This window comes from Phascolarctos cinereus, unplaced genomic scaffold, assembly GCF_003287225.1.
Source record: "Phascolarctos cinereus isolate Bilbo 61053 unplaced genomic scaffold, phaCin_HiC Scaffold_7;HRSCAF=346, whole genome shotgun sequence".
NCBI classification, from domain to species: domain Eukaryota; kingdom Metazoa; phylum Chordata; class Mammalia; order Diprotodontia; family Phascolarctidae; genus Phascolarctos; species Phascolarctos cinereus.
Genome location: NW_027556180.1, coordinates 106,958,963 through 106,973,415, shown reverse-complemented (window position 1 = coordinate 106,973,415; position 14,453 = coordinate 106,958,963).

The following is a 14,453-nucleotide window of genomic DNA, read 5'->3' as shown; positions in this document are numbered from 1 at the left end:
AGTATAGATTTCCATACCTCATTGACTATATATCTTATTTCCCAGTTGTATGTAAAAACAATTTTCAACATTTGTTTTTAAAACTTTGGGCTCCAAATTCTCTCCCTTTTCCCCTCTCCAACCACCTTATTGAGAAGGTAAGCAACTCAATACAGGTTATACATGTGTAGTCATGCAAAACACTTCCATAATAGTCATGTTGTGAAAACTAACTCTATTTCCCTTCATCCTATACCACCTTCCATTTATTCTATTCTCACTGTTAACCTTGTCCTTCCTCAGAAGTGCTTGCTTCAGATTACCCCTCCTCAATTTTCCTTCTCTTCTATCATCCCTCCTATTTTCCTGAAGAGTAAGATAGATTTCCATAAGCAACTGAGTGTGTAAGTTACTCCTTCCTTAAGCCAAATCCTATGGGAGTAAGATTCACTCATTTCTTCTCACCTTCCCCTACTTCCCCTCAACTGCAAAAGCTTTTTCTTGTCTGTTTGATGTAAAATAATTTACCCCATTCTACCTCTCCCTTTCTCCTTCTCCCAGTATAATCCTCTCATCCCTTAATTTTATTTTTTAGATATCATCCCTTCATCTTCAACTCACCCCATGCCCCACATATATATATATATATATATACACACACACATACATACATGTATATATGTACATATATACACATACACACATATGTATATATACTTATACACACATATACATACACATAGATACATATAAATGCATACACACATATGTGTGTATATATAAATATATGTGTATATATATATATATGTGTATATACAAAACACACACACACACACACACACACATTTATCACCTCCAATTGCTCTAATACTGAGAAAGGTCTCATGAGTTACAAATATCATCTTTCCATGTAGGAATGGAAACAATTCAACTTTAACAAGTCACTTATGATTTCTCTTTCCTGTTTACATTTTCATGCTTCTCTTGAGTCTTGTATTTGCAAGTCAAATTTTCTATTTAGCTCTGCTCTTTTCATCAAGAATGCTTGAAAGTCCTCTATTTCAGTGAATATTCATTTTTCCCCAGAAGAATTATACTCAGTTTTGTCAGCTAGGTGATTCTTGGTTGTAATCTATCTCCCTTGCCCTCTGGAATATCATATTCCAAGCCCTCTGGTCCCTTAGGATAGAAGCTGCTAAATTTTTTGTCATCCTGATTGTGTTTCCACTTGAAATGTTTCTTTCTGGCTGCTTACAACATTTTCTCCTTCATTTGAGAATTTTAGAATTTTGCTACAATATTCCTAGGAGTTTTCCTTTGGGGATTTCTTTCAGGAGGTGATCTGTAGATTCTTTCAATTTCTATACTACCCTCTGGTTCTAAGGTATCAGGGCAATTTTCCCTTGATAATTTCTTGAAAGATGATGTCTATGTTCTTTTTTTAATAATGACTTTCAAGAAGTTTAATAATTTTTAAATGATCTCTCCTGGATTCATTTTCCAGCTCAGTTGTTTTTCCAATGAGATGTTTCACATTCCCTTCTATTTTTTTCATTCTTTTGGTTTTATTTTATATTTTCTTGATTTCTCATAAAGTCATTAGCTTCCATTTGCTCCATTCTACTTTTTAAGGAATTATTTTCTTCGCTAAGCTTTTGGATTTCCTTTTCCATTTGGCGAATTCAGCTTTTTAAGGCATTCTTCTTCTCACTGGCTTTTTGGACCTCTTTTCCTATTTGGGTTAGGCTATTTTTTTTCTTTGTTGTTTGGTGAGGCAATTGAGGTTAAGTGACTCGCCTAGAGTCACACAGCTAGTAAGAGTTATGTGTCTGAGGCTCTATCCACTGTGCCACCTAGCTACCCCTAGACTATTATTTAAGGTGTTATTTTCTTCAGTATTTTTTTAGGTCTCCTTTAACATGATTTTCTTGCATCACCCTCATTTCTATTACCAAATTTTCCTCTACTTCTCTCATTTGCTTCTCCAAATCCTTTTTGAGCTCTTCCATGCCCTGTAACCAATTTATATTTTTCTTGTAGGCTTCAGATGTAGGAAATTTCACTTTGCTGTCTTCTTCTGGTTATATGTTTTGATGTTCTTTGTCTCCAAGTAATATTCTGTGGTCCAAGTCTTTTTTTTTTGCGCAGTTTGCTTCTGTTGCCAGCCAATAACTTGACTTTTAAAATCTTTGTTAAAATGTGGAGAATGTATTGTCCCAAGCTTCAGGAATTTTGTGCAGCTGTTTTCAGAGATACTTCTAGAGACCTGTAAATTTTAAGTTCATCCTAGGTGATATGATCAAAAGTGAGTTGTTTACTCCTTTCCTAGCCTGTGCTCTGGTTTATGAGTGATCACAAACACTCTTTTCTGTAGCGGATCTGTGAGGAGGATTCTCTCTTCGCTGCTGCCACAAGCTCCACCATGCCAATGCTCCTCCTTGCTGAGGATGGCCACCTGGGATGACCCAGATCCACACATGGGAAAAGCAAGAGAATCCTGCTGCAGAACCAGCAAAGAGATCCCTGCAGTCCACCTTTGATCAGCTGCTCAATCCCCTCACCTTCTGTGGGCTGAGAGCTCTGGAAGCAGCCCCACTCTGGGGCTGGACCATGCTCCTCTCTCATCCAGGGCTGACAGATCTTTCCTACCGACCTTGTAAGTTGTCTTTGGTGTTTGTGTTGAGAATCTGGAAACCACTACAGCTGATAATGATTCAGTTCACTGAGACCTGGTCTAGGTTTGCTGAGACCCAGTTTGCCTGTGTGGCCCATGCTGAACTGCACTCCTCTCCCAGCCTGGTGCAACAAACTTTTTCATCAACCATCCAAGTTGTCTTGGGCTGGAAATTTGTTTCACTCTGTCTTTTTGTGGGTTCAGCTGCTCTGGAATTTGTTTAGAGCAATTTTTATGTGTATTTGGAGGGGTTTGGGGTGGGAGCCTAAGCAAGTCAATGCTTTTACTCCACCATCTTGGCTCCACTCCCCTTATCAATATCATTCTTGAATATCTTCTTGTCTTACTTCAAGTACAACATCATACAGCTAACATTTCTGCATCCCTCAAGTGGTTAGTGCTCACTCTTTCTTCAAATTATCTTGTATTTGTTTACATCTTTACTTGTTGTTTCTTTCAGTGTAAGTCCCTTGAATACATAGAATATTTTAGTTGTCTTTGGATCTCCAAGCCTAATACAGTATCTTAAACATTGCACATGCTTAACAAATGTTGTTCAGATTGAATTAGCTTGAATTACATTGGTTAAATGTAATGTTTGATGAAAAAAATCTCCTGAGGAGAAGAGAAAGGTTAAAAAAAAGAGATAAAAGTAGTAACCTTGGTAAATACTGTGATCATTTTTATCCTCTAATAAAAGGGCAAACAGATGAGATTGTATTCAGATAAAACACGTTTTGAAGAGGTGGAGGACCATATTCTCCCCAGTGTAGGGGGTTCATTTTTTTCTCAGACTTGTAGAATTCTATTTATTCCACACAGAACTAAATTCTCAATAAACTCTTATGACTCAATTGGCCTAAAAGAATTAATATTCTCAAAAATGAAAAAGAAAAAAAATGTGAATGCTCTTATATAACATTAAGTTATAATTTTTACTACTGTTAAAAGCGTAAGATCTGGAAAATTTTACCAAAATGATAAGAAAATAAAAGTAGACACAGTGAAAGATCTATGTCTGTTATCTGAGAAGCAGCCTTCCTATGCTTGGAAAGTTTATCCCTCAAACGTTAGCCCTAAGGGGATAAACTTTTCAGCCATAGCAACTCATGAAATCATAGAAGCATTTTGATTCATAGTAGTAGGAGAACCCCTACTGAAAAAAAAAATCATAGTTCTTTTTTAAAAAATTAAAAGCACTAAGCAATTATCACAGTTTCCCTTCATCAATTTTACTACTGTGCAATTACAAAGAACTTATATTTTTGAAAATTTATATATGCAGAAGAATGTATAATTTCTAAGAAGAAAACAAAGCTATTGTTTTACAAAAATGCAAATAAGCTGCATTGTTTAGTGATTTACAAATAAATTGTCCTTGTAATATGAAGATAAATGCACATGTTGCACAATCACTTGCTATAAAACATTTTAAAACAGTAGCCAACAAAATGTGGCTATCTGTGTAATGTCAGGTGGTATCATATTATGCAGCATCAACAAATCTGGCTAAATTTCAAAGGATCATCTTACGTGACTTGTCTTACTTGTAAAATATGCAAAGACAGTTGACATCTTTAAAATGCATGTAATCAACCGCAGCATATATATATGTATATATACTTATGTAAGTACTTATACATGCAAATGTATATTTGTATAATGCATATATATGTATATTTATATATGCATATGCACATATACTTAGGCCTTTTTCTTTTGTCACATTCATTTGTGAATATATAACCCTTCCCTTACCTTTGCTCATAACAAACATTAAAAAAGTATAAAAGAATACTTTGACAAAACTAACCAACACACATTATACATAGGCCATTCCCAATAATATAAAAATATTCCCTCTACAGTCCCCCACTTCTATAATAAAAGGAGAAAGAAGGGAGGTAAACTTATTTAACTATTCTCTAGGATTAAGCTTGGTTGTTATATTTATTCATCCTTCAAATTCATTTTGTTCTCCTATTTATTTTGCATTACTTCATATCAGTCTTCTCATGGTGATCTGAATTTTTCATATTCCTAATTTCTTAAGATACAGTAATATTCCATTACATTTACATACCTTGATTTTTTTAGCCATTCTTGAATCAATGGTCAGCTGCCCAAAAACTATTTCCAGAATTATGCTATTAAAAGAAAAATACTGCTATGAACACTTCAGTATATATGTATGTATTTATGTACATATTTAGTATTTATTTATATACTGAGTATATATATGTCTGTCCTGTCAAACATCCCCAATAATCAACCATATCTTCCTAATGAGTAAATTCGTAGTTGGCATAGGTCTCTAAAAATAATTTAATTTCTTGATCTCCTAGAACCACTTCTAGAACCCAATTTCATCTTCATGTCTAATTATCCTGGAGTTACGAAACAAATCTTGTTTAGTCTTGTTGTCCATTGAGAGAAGTACACATTATTGGGATGTCTCACAACCTCCTAGTGCTCCAACATTTAACACAGTTCCTACTCCACAGTAATCCCTTAATAAATAATTCTTGATTCATCTGGGAAGAAAAAAAAAGAATCGTCTTAAGAATGATATAGCCAACAAACGTTGAAATATTGACTTCATGTTAAGACTGTATGTAAATATAAAGGCAGAACATGCAAATATCTTTGTACAGACAAGCTTGTTGTTCAGTCATTCATCTGTGTCCAACTCTTCATGACCCCATGGAACATACTGTCCATGGAGTTTTCTTAGCAAATATACAGGAATGATTTGCCATTTGCTTCTGCAATGGATTAAGGCAGAGATTAAGCAACTTGCCCATGTTCACACAACTAGTAACTATCTGAGGCTGGATTTGAATTCAAGTCTTCCTGACTCCAAGTCTAATATTCTATCCACCGAGCTATCTAATTGCCTAACAAATAAGCTATATGCAGTATAAATGGGAAATAATCAACAGGGGGAAATGCACTGTAATTAGTGAGTATGGGTAAAGGCTTCCTGAAGAAGATAGGCTTTTAGCAGGGTCTTGAAAGAAGCCAGGGAAGCCAGTGGTAGAGATCAGGAAGGAGAGCATTCCATGCATGGAAGACAACTAACAAAAATACCAGAATTTGGAAGATGCAGTGTCTTATTTGAGTAATGGTAAGGAAGCCAGTGTTACTGAATCAAAGTGTACAGTCAGAGGTGCTGGAGTATAAGGTGGCAAAAGACTGGAAAGTAGTGTGAGGAGGCAAATTATGAAGAGTCTTGAATGGCAAACAGAAGATTTTATCATTGATCCTGGAGGTGACACAAAGCCATTGAAGTTTATTCAGTCTGGCAATGATATGGAAAGACCTACAGTTTAGGAAAAAACTTTTAACAGATGAGTGGAGTATGAACTGCAGTGAAGAAGAGGTTTATGACAGGTAAACAAATCAGCTGGCTACTCCAATAGTACAAGCATAAGGTGATGAGGATGCATAGGTGCCAGGGCATTGTCATATTTGAGAAATGTTACAAAGGTAAAATCAATAGTCCATGGCATCAGGAGTGATGTAGGAAACATCACTCATGCCCATCTCATTGAGGATCGGTCCTTACCAGTCAGTGTGTAATCTCTGACTAACATATGAGACTTTAAAAAAAAAAATCTCATTACCGAGATTCTACCTCATACCCATCAGATTGGCAAAAATTACAAAATGGCAAATAAAAATTGTTGGAGGGAGTGTAGAAAACAGGCATGTTGAGTCACTAATGTTGATCTATCTGGGTGGCACAGCGGTTTGAATTCTTGTCTTGGAGTCAGAAAAACCTAAGTTGAAATATGACCTCAGAAATTTATTAGATATGTGAATCTGGACAAATCATTTAACCCTTGTTTGCCTCAGTTTTCCCATCTATAAAATGAAGAGCATAATAACATTTCTTTCAAATGGTTGTCGATGATTAAATGAGATAATATTTTTAAAATGCTTAGCACTGTGCCTGGCACGTCATCATCACCTAATAAATGCTTATTTTCCTCTTTCATTCCTCAATCATGATTGAAAGCAACTTGCAATTATATGTTAAGAGTTACTAAATGTTATGTGCTTTTTGACCCTGATCAAACCTCTATTAGTTTTAAATGAGAGAGATTAAAGAAAGAGAAAAAGATCCTGTGTGAACAAACATACATTTATAAAAGCTTTTTCTGTGAAGACAATAATCTAGGGAATGTCCACCATATACCATGATATATAAATATGATGGAGTTCTTCTGTGCTTTAATAATGAAGAAATAGATAATTTCAAAAAAAGACATATTAATTGATAGAGATTGAAGTAAACAAAACCAGAAGAAAAATTTATATTATAATATTGTTTTATAAAAAATGATTTTTTAAGACTTTTATAAACTGATGAAGAATGAAATAAGCAAAACTAGAAGGCCAATTTAAAAAATAACAAGAAAATACTAAAAATAAATAACTTGGAAAGCTGTGGGAATATGTTCAATCATTGACCATTCATGATTTCAGAGGACCAATAATGAAACATACTGACAGAGAGTTGATGGATGACATGAGAAATGACAAATTAGAATCTTATTTATCCTGAGCTGCTACAGAATCCTAAGAATTAGCTATGTACTCTTCATGGGCCTGAAAAAATTAAAAAAAAAAACTAAACTGGAAACTTAAGGTACTTAAAGGTACTATGTGTGAGCAGTCTTCCTGAGAGTGTTAATAAATCTTTTTTAATGTGGCTACTCAAGTAATTTGATCCCCACTTGACAGATATGGATAATGGGTGAGATTCTTACTGAGCTCTCTAGAAAACTAGGGTAAAAAGTCCCCTGGAAAGATCTGGGTCTGTATTGTAGTCTGTCTTTGCATCAATAGTATACAGATCTGGGCCTTGAAACTTGCAGTAGCCTAATAAGTGATTACTTAATTGCTTTTATTGTGAATTAACATTTATACAGGCTGTCAAAATGCCTAGTGCAGTTTAAATCTTTAATACATTGACCATTACTGGTCAATGTATGGATTATAATTCTTACAGCTCTCAAAGTAATTTGTTTTTACAATGTTGTTACTGTAATTTAGTATTGTAAAACTGCACTTTGTCATACTTTGGCTTTATTCAAGACTTTAAAGATTTTTTTTCCTCATAGATGAATATGAAAAATAATACCTTGCTTTTATTTTTTCTATAAATTTTAAAATAAATGTAAAGAAATAGTGTATTTAATATGTTTATATGTATTATTAATTTTATTGTATAATGATGGGGGAATTAAGGATTTCAATATATGTAGCTAAGTTTAATTAACATATAATTACATTTGAATGTGAATTTCTTCCATCATAATTGCTGATTTTCATAAAAGAGAAAATTCATGCATTTCTCAATTTTTTTAAATAATTTTTCTGCTGAAACAAAATTAGCACTTTTGCCATAGGTATTAGCTGCATATAATTTATTAAATTAAAAAAAAGAACAACAACTTCTATATATCCTATCAAACATAGTAATGGTGCTTTATAATTCTATATGACAATTATACATTAAGGATCAATCACTGGATTTTTTTCCCATCCAATACATTTCAATGGGTAGACAGTATGTTGTTCAGTTATTCCAGGCATATCTGACTCATTGTGACCCCATTTTTTATTTTCTGGCAAAAATACTGGAATGGTTTGTCATTGCCTTCCCAATTCATTTAACAGATGAGGAAACTGAAGCAACAGGGTTAAGTGACTTGCCCAGAGACACACAGGTATCAAGCGCTGAGGCCAGGTATGAACTCATATCTTACTCACTCTAGGCCTGGAGTTCCATACACTGAGCCACCTAGCTGCCCTAGGCAATATGCAGTGTCTCATTTATTACATTTCAACATTTAAATAAACAACTAAACATGCACATACATGCCAGGCCATAAACAAATGTGCCTCAAAAAAACCCAAAACTATTATAAATAAATGATTTCAATTCTTAAGGTAAACTCCAGAATTGAGAAATGCTATACTTATATAATTACTAGTAGCAGTTTTCATATAAATTACTCGATTTAAAGAGCCAAAGAGCTCAAAATTATTTTATTTTCTCACAATCCATATACTTTAGGAAGAAGCTATTATTATTATTTCCATTTCAGTGTTTTATGTCCTTTAGCAGCTCTACAAACATTTTTGACTCAGTAACTGAAGGAAAAGTAATTAAGTGTCCTAGCCAGCCATCAAAATGGTATTATTTGTCTCTAAACTCTTCTATCTAGTATTTATTTATCTATTAGCCATAGCTGGCAAATAAAAGGATGTGGATACTGAATAAATAGAAGGGTTTTCATACCAGAATAAAAAGAGGAGTAAAAATTAAGAATTCTCTAAACTTTTTCACAGTTTAAAATTACTTCATCTTCCCACATCATAAAAAGCAAAACAATAACAACAATAAAAAAATCCTAAGTTCCCAGTTGCATCATTCTCATGCTATGTAAATAAATCATCTTAAAACCTTATAGCTGGATTATTGTCTATTTCAAATGGCATAACAGTGATACGATTGTGAAGCAAACCATGGAAACTTAATGTCTAAGTTACCAACCCATACTTATTTAAGCATTTAGACCACCATGGTTTATGCATTGCACTTTTTTCACTTAGCCTTTTTGCATTTACAAACACATCATGATAATAGTTTCTGAGAATGTAAGAGTTAATACAGTTTCCACAGAATCTGACCTTCAGCCAGAGAATAATTAGCCATTGGGAAAATATGACTCAGTATCAGTATATTTTTATAAGCACTAAATTGTCCCCTAGCTGCCTGAAAAAGTCAGTGTGCTTCCACAACTGGCGACATAGGCTGCATCTATATGCACAGAATGAATGGACCATGTCCTGGTCCATCTGTTCATTTCACTCATGAACCATTCTAATTTTTGCATGATTGATTCAATTGAAGTGTTCAGTATCCATTGTGATGATCATCAAAACAAATGGTTAACTTATATGGCAGTTTACTCTATTTAACATATATACCACATATATAGCAATGACTTTAAGATCATGAAGTCACTTAGATCTTAGAGAAATCTTGTCCAGTCTTTCATGTTTCAGTGCACAAAATAGCATTCTGTATTGACTAAAGGGTTTTTTCCCCATTTCTCGAAGTTCCTAACTTATAACAGTGCTAAGAATTCTAAACCAGCATGATCTGACTATGCAATTTTGTTATTTAAGTATAAAAATAATTTAGGCTTATTTCATTATTAGGGTAAGGTAATGATTTAATTAAAATGGGACATACTGAGGAAGACACAGGGTTTTTAATTTATGAAGTACTATGATTGTAAAAGTATGAAACTCACCTGAAATAGTTCAATTATTATGGGTTGATTTAATTCATTTTCTTATAAAAATCAATAATTTTGCAACATTAAAACTAAATATGAAATTAACAGTAACAAAACAAATAACAGACTATATGATTGGGTAACTCTAAAACCATAATTTCATTGGAGTAGGGAAATCCTGGAAATAATTTTTAAAAATGAAGGTTAGTAAACTTTCTGCACCTTTGTGTCATATGAAGGTGCTTAAAATATAATAGTGACATACAGCTGGTAACAAAGATAATATTAAGGGAAAGACTTGAAACTATGCCTTCTAAACTATAAAGACAGTCCTCTATCCGCCATATCACATTGTCTCTCAATGAAAAATTAGCTGTTTAAAATACTTTTAATAAACTATTGCCTTATACAACTAAAATGAAATTTCTCACCATTTCATTTTTCAATGTATACGTGTGTATACTACATATATATACATATATACATAACCATATTTAGGCTTACACATGTTTGTTCTTTTTCAGTTTAAAAAGCCTTGGAAAGCATAACTGTCCATTTTAAAATGTTAATGAATCTGTCTTCTCTCTCTCTCTCTCTCTCTCTCTCTCTCTCTCTCTCTCTCTCTCTCTCTCTCTCTCAAGTGTTCTCAAATCTGAGAGCAGTCTAATTAAACACACAAAAACAGGTTTTTTTTTCCCCTCCTTAGTCTGAATAGTCAAGGATCATATATAAAGTGGCAGCAACTGCTGTGAGTATGTCCAAGATAATTGAAATTTGCTTTTATAGACACAAGCATTTGACCTTTTGATGAGGTCTCTGAAGAGATTTTACTTTTTTTAATGGCACCTAAAAGGAACAATTTTGTTTTATTCCACAACCATTTAAAATTTACAACATGGAAAAGGGAATCTGTTTTATATTAAATTCACATACTTACATCTTTGCACCTTTAGCATGTAAGAAAAAAACTAGATCTTGCCCTGTAATCAAAATCACTATAAAATCATTATTAAGTAAGTATAATATAACTAAACCATTACATTACTCTGTGACTGGTGCATGGACTACACTTCATGGTCCCATGCAGATTTACTCAGAAAATGTTGAAGAGGCAGACACTGAGACTCCAATATTTTGAATTTTTAAGACGAAACTATGAAATTATTTATTTCTGCCAAATTTGCAGAGTGCTCCATAGGAAATTCATGTTTTCCTCTTTAGTGTTACAGGTCTCCATTCTTTCTTCTAAGATGATTTTCTTAATGATATTCATTCTTCTAAGTCTTATCCCTAAAATATTTTTTAATGACAAAATAGAAATTTATTTTTCCTCAAATTCTGTAAATCTTTTCTTAATCCTAATTTTTCAAGTGAATTATGACAAGTGAATAAAATTCACTAAAATTAACTCAGTATTATGTTGTATTTTAGATTGATCCATTATTTCAACATTGTCTTCTCACATGGCTTATATGTACATACTGAATTGAAATTTAATTGCATTTAAATTCATCTAATATTTAAACTAATTTTTAAATTGAATTATATTCAATTAATAATGCAAAATGCATTTAAATTATGATTTTTATTTTCTTTTTTTTACATTTCTTTCAAAGAAAAATGATTAACAATAATAAGAGAATAGAAAAATTCCCGTGAGAGGGAATAGTCTCACTGACTTTATTTAGTTTCCCTTGTACTAGAAATCTGTGGATCCTTTACATCAGCAACCCTTTATAGGGTAGTCCCTATAACATATAATATAACCTTTGTCCCCAAGTGAAAAATGTGTTTGTTTCTGCACAATAAACTGCTGTTTTGATCACCCCTTTTTGTCTAACTCTTTAATAATCTATTTTTGTTTCAGAAAAACCTGGAAAGAGTTACATGAGCTGATGCAAAGTGAGAAGAAGCAGAACACTGTACACAGTAATAGTAATATTATATGATCTACTGTGAATAATTTAGCTCTTCTCAGCAATATAATGATCCAAGACAATTCCAAAGGATTAATGATGAAAAATGCTGTTCACTTCTAGAAAAAGTACTGATGCAGTATGAATGCATATCAAAGCATATTATTTTAACTTTCTCTGTCTTTTTTTCATTTTTTTTTTCTTTTAGTCTGTTTCTTCTTTTACAGCATGACTAATATGGAAATGTTTTACATGGTTGTACATATATAACCTATTTAAAATTCTTACCTTTTTAGGGAGAAAAAAAGAAAGGGATATAGGGAGAGAAAAATTTGGAACTCAATTTTTTAAAATAAATGTTAAAAATTCTTTTTATGTATAATTGGTAAGAATAAAACACTATTTTAAAAAAAGAATCCATTGTTGTCTTGCCAAAGAATTTGAAATGACTGTTTTAGCCATTAAATTCACTAGATATTTATACATCTATAGATAAATCTTACTGGCATTAAACTTCAACATATGTGCCAATAATAAATTGGTCATCTTTATCATTATTATCAGCACCACTACCACTTTTATCATCAGGAAGCATTTGAAAAGTATTTGCCACATGTCAGAACCATGTCTGATGATAAAGGAGATTCATAAAAAAATTATAAAAGACTAAATTCTCCTGTTGAAGGTCTTACAATTTAGTTGTAAACTGAATATAATAATTAGATAATTATAGATAACAGAAGATAACTTATATCGTATGATACAGAATATAGTTGTCATAAAAATCAGAGATAGGAAACATAATTATAACTTGGAATGTTATAAAATTTCAATGCTGAAAAATTGATAGAGGATAGATCGAGTGTTTAGACAGACATAATTTAGTAGTGTTCGCTAGATGACATCCACTATGCTAAATGTTGGAGATACAAATACAAGATAGATATTCCCTGATCTCAAGTAGTTTACATTCTAATGAGGAAAGACAACATATTAAAAAATATTTAATATTTAAAAAGCATTAAGGGATGGCATTGTATGGAGATACCCATAAAGTATAATAGATGCCTTGATCCAAACAAGATAAGACAAACATTACCCTATGACAGCCAAGAGTAGTTGTAAGTGCCATCCAAGGTTCCTGCAAGGAGAAACTGGAGGATGAGTAGTACACTATGGAAAGAGCATGGTATGGAGAACTCTCTCATTTTACCAATTTAGGTAAAGAGAATCAGAGAAGTCATGACCTTCCCACAGTCTTACAGCAAGTAAGTGGAAAAATCTAGTCCACTCCTCCCAACTCTTAAGCCTGATTTTATTCCATTAAATAGCAAATAAAATAAAATAACATCCTACACCTGAGTTAAAGGCAGCAAAGAAACAAATCAACAATTATGGGACTGACTAAACACATTGAGATAACAGTTCATCTAAAAAGACCTAAGAGTCTTAGTATTTTGATAGCTCAGTATGAGCTAACAGTGTAATAAGGCTACCCAAAAAGCTTCCCTTATTTTAGCTTGGCTCCATAAGGCAGAACTAGCAATAACATATGGAAGTAGCAGAGATTCAGAATTATGCTGGATTTAAAGAAAAAAAAACTTTCTAAAAGTTGGAGCTGATTAAAAAAAATAGAATGAATTGCTTTGAGAAAAAGTAAGTTTCTCTACTACTGGTATTATATGGTCATTAATCAGAAATGCTATCAAACGGATTTTCTTCTTCAATGGCAGGTTAGATCAGAAGACCTCTGACATCCTGATATTCTATGATTCTATTACTCAATTTGGTAGCTGTGCTATACATTTGGAATGCCCTATTTTATTCAGCCTCCAAGTACTTGGACATTCTTGACGTTATCTATCCTCTCCTGTTCCTGGCACCAAATAATAGCAAGCAGGCAAACAATGCCCCCTCTAAAAACAACGTGGACATATGCAGGCATTCATGCACACACACACACACACACACACACACACACACACCACACACACACAATCCTTGCCTTTTCCTGCCATTTAGAAATTGAGACTGGATTGAAAATTCTGAATCCAAGAGTTACTTTAAAATAAGAGAGACAAACCTACCAGATTGTTTAACTCTAGAGGGCAATGACCTTTTGACTTTAACAATGATATTATTTTCATAAAGTTGTATACAAAGCAACATGTTGCTTTTCCCAGTATCCAAAGAAAGTAAACAAACAAACAAACAAACAAATAAGATTTCTTGTTTAAGAAACAATATGATTTATTTTCTGTAATTAATCATCTCACATGTTTGGTAGCAGCCTAGAAAATTGAGCTTAAACATTTCTTGATATGGTCAAATCCTCGTTAGAATAAACCTGAAAGTCTGTCTCATCTGTTTCCCTTACAGCCAAACCACATTGGGTTATCTCTAATCCTATGATCCTATAATCCTGTGACCTTGGATGATTGATTGAGTTCTGCAGTTCTCATCCACTATTTTGATGTCACATGGCTACCACCTAAGTACATCTAAACTGGCAGGAACCTTTCAGTGATACCTTAATCACCAATGTAGTTAGTTTCATTTGGTGGT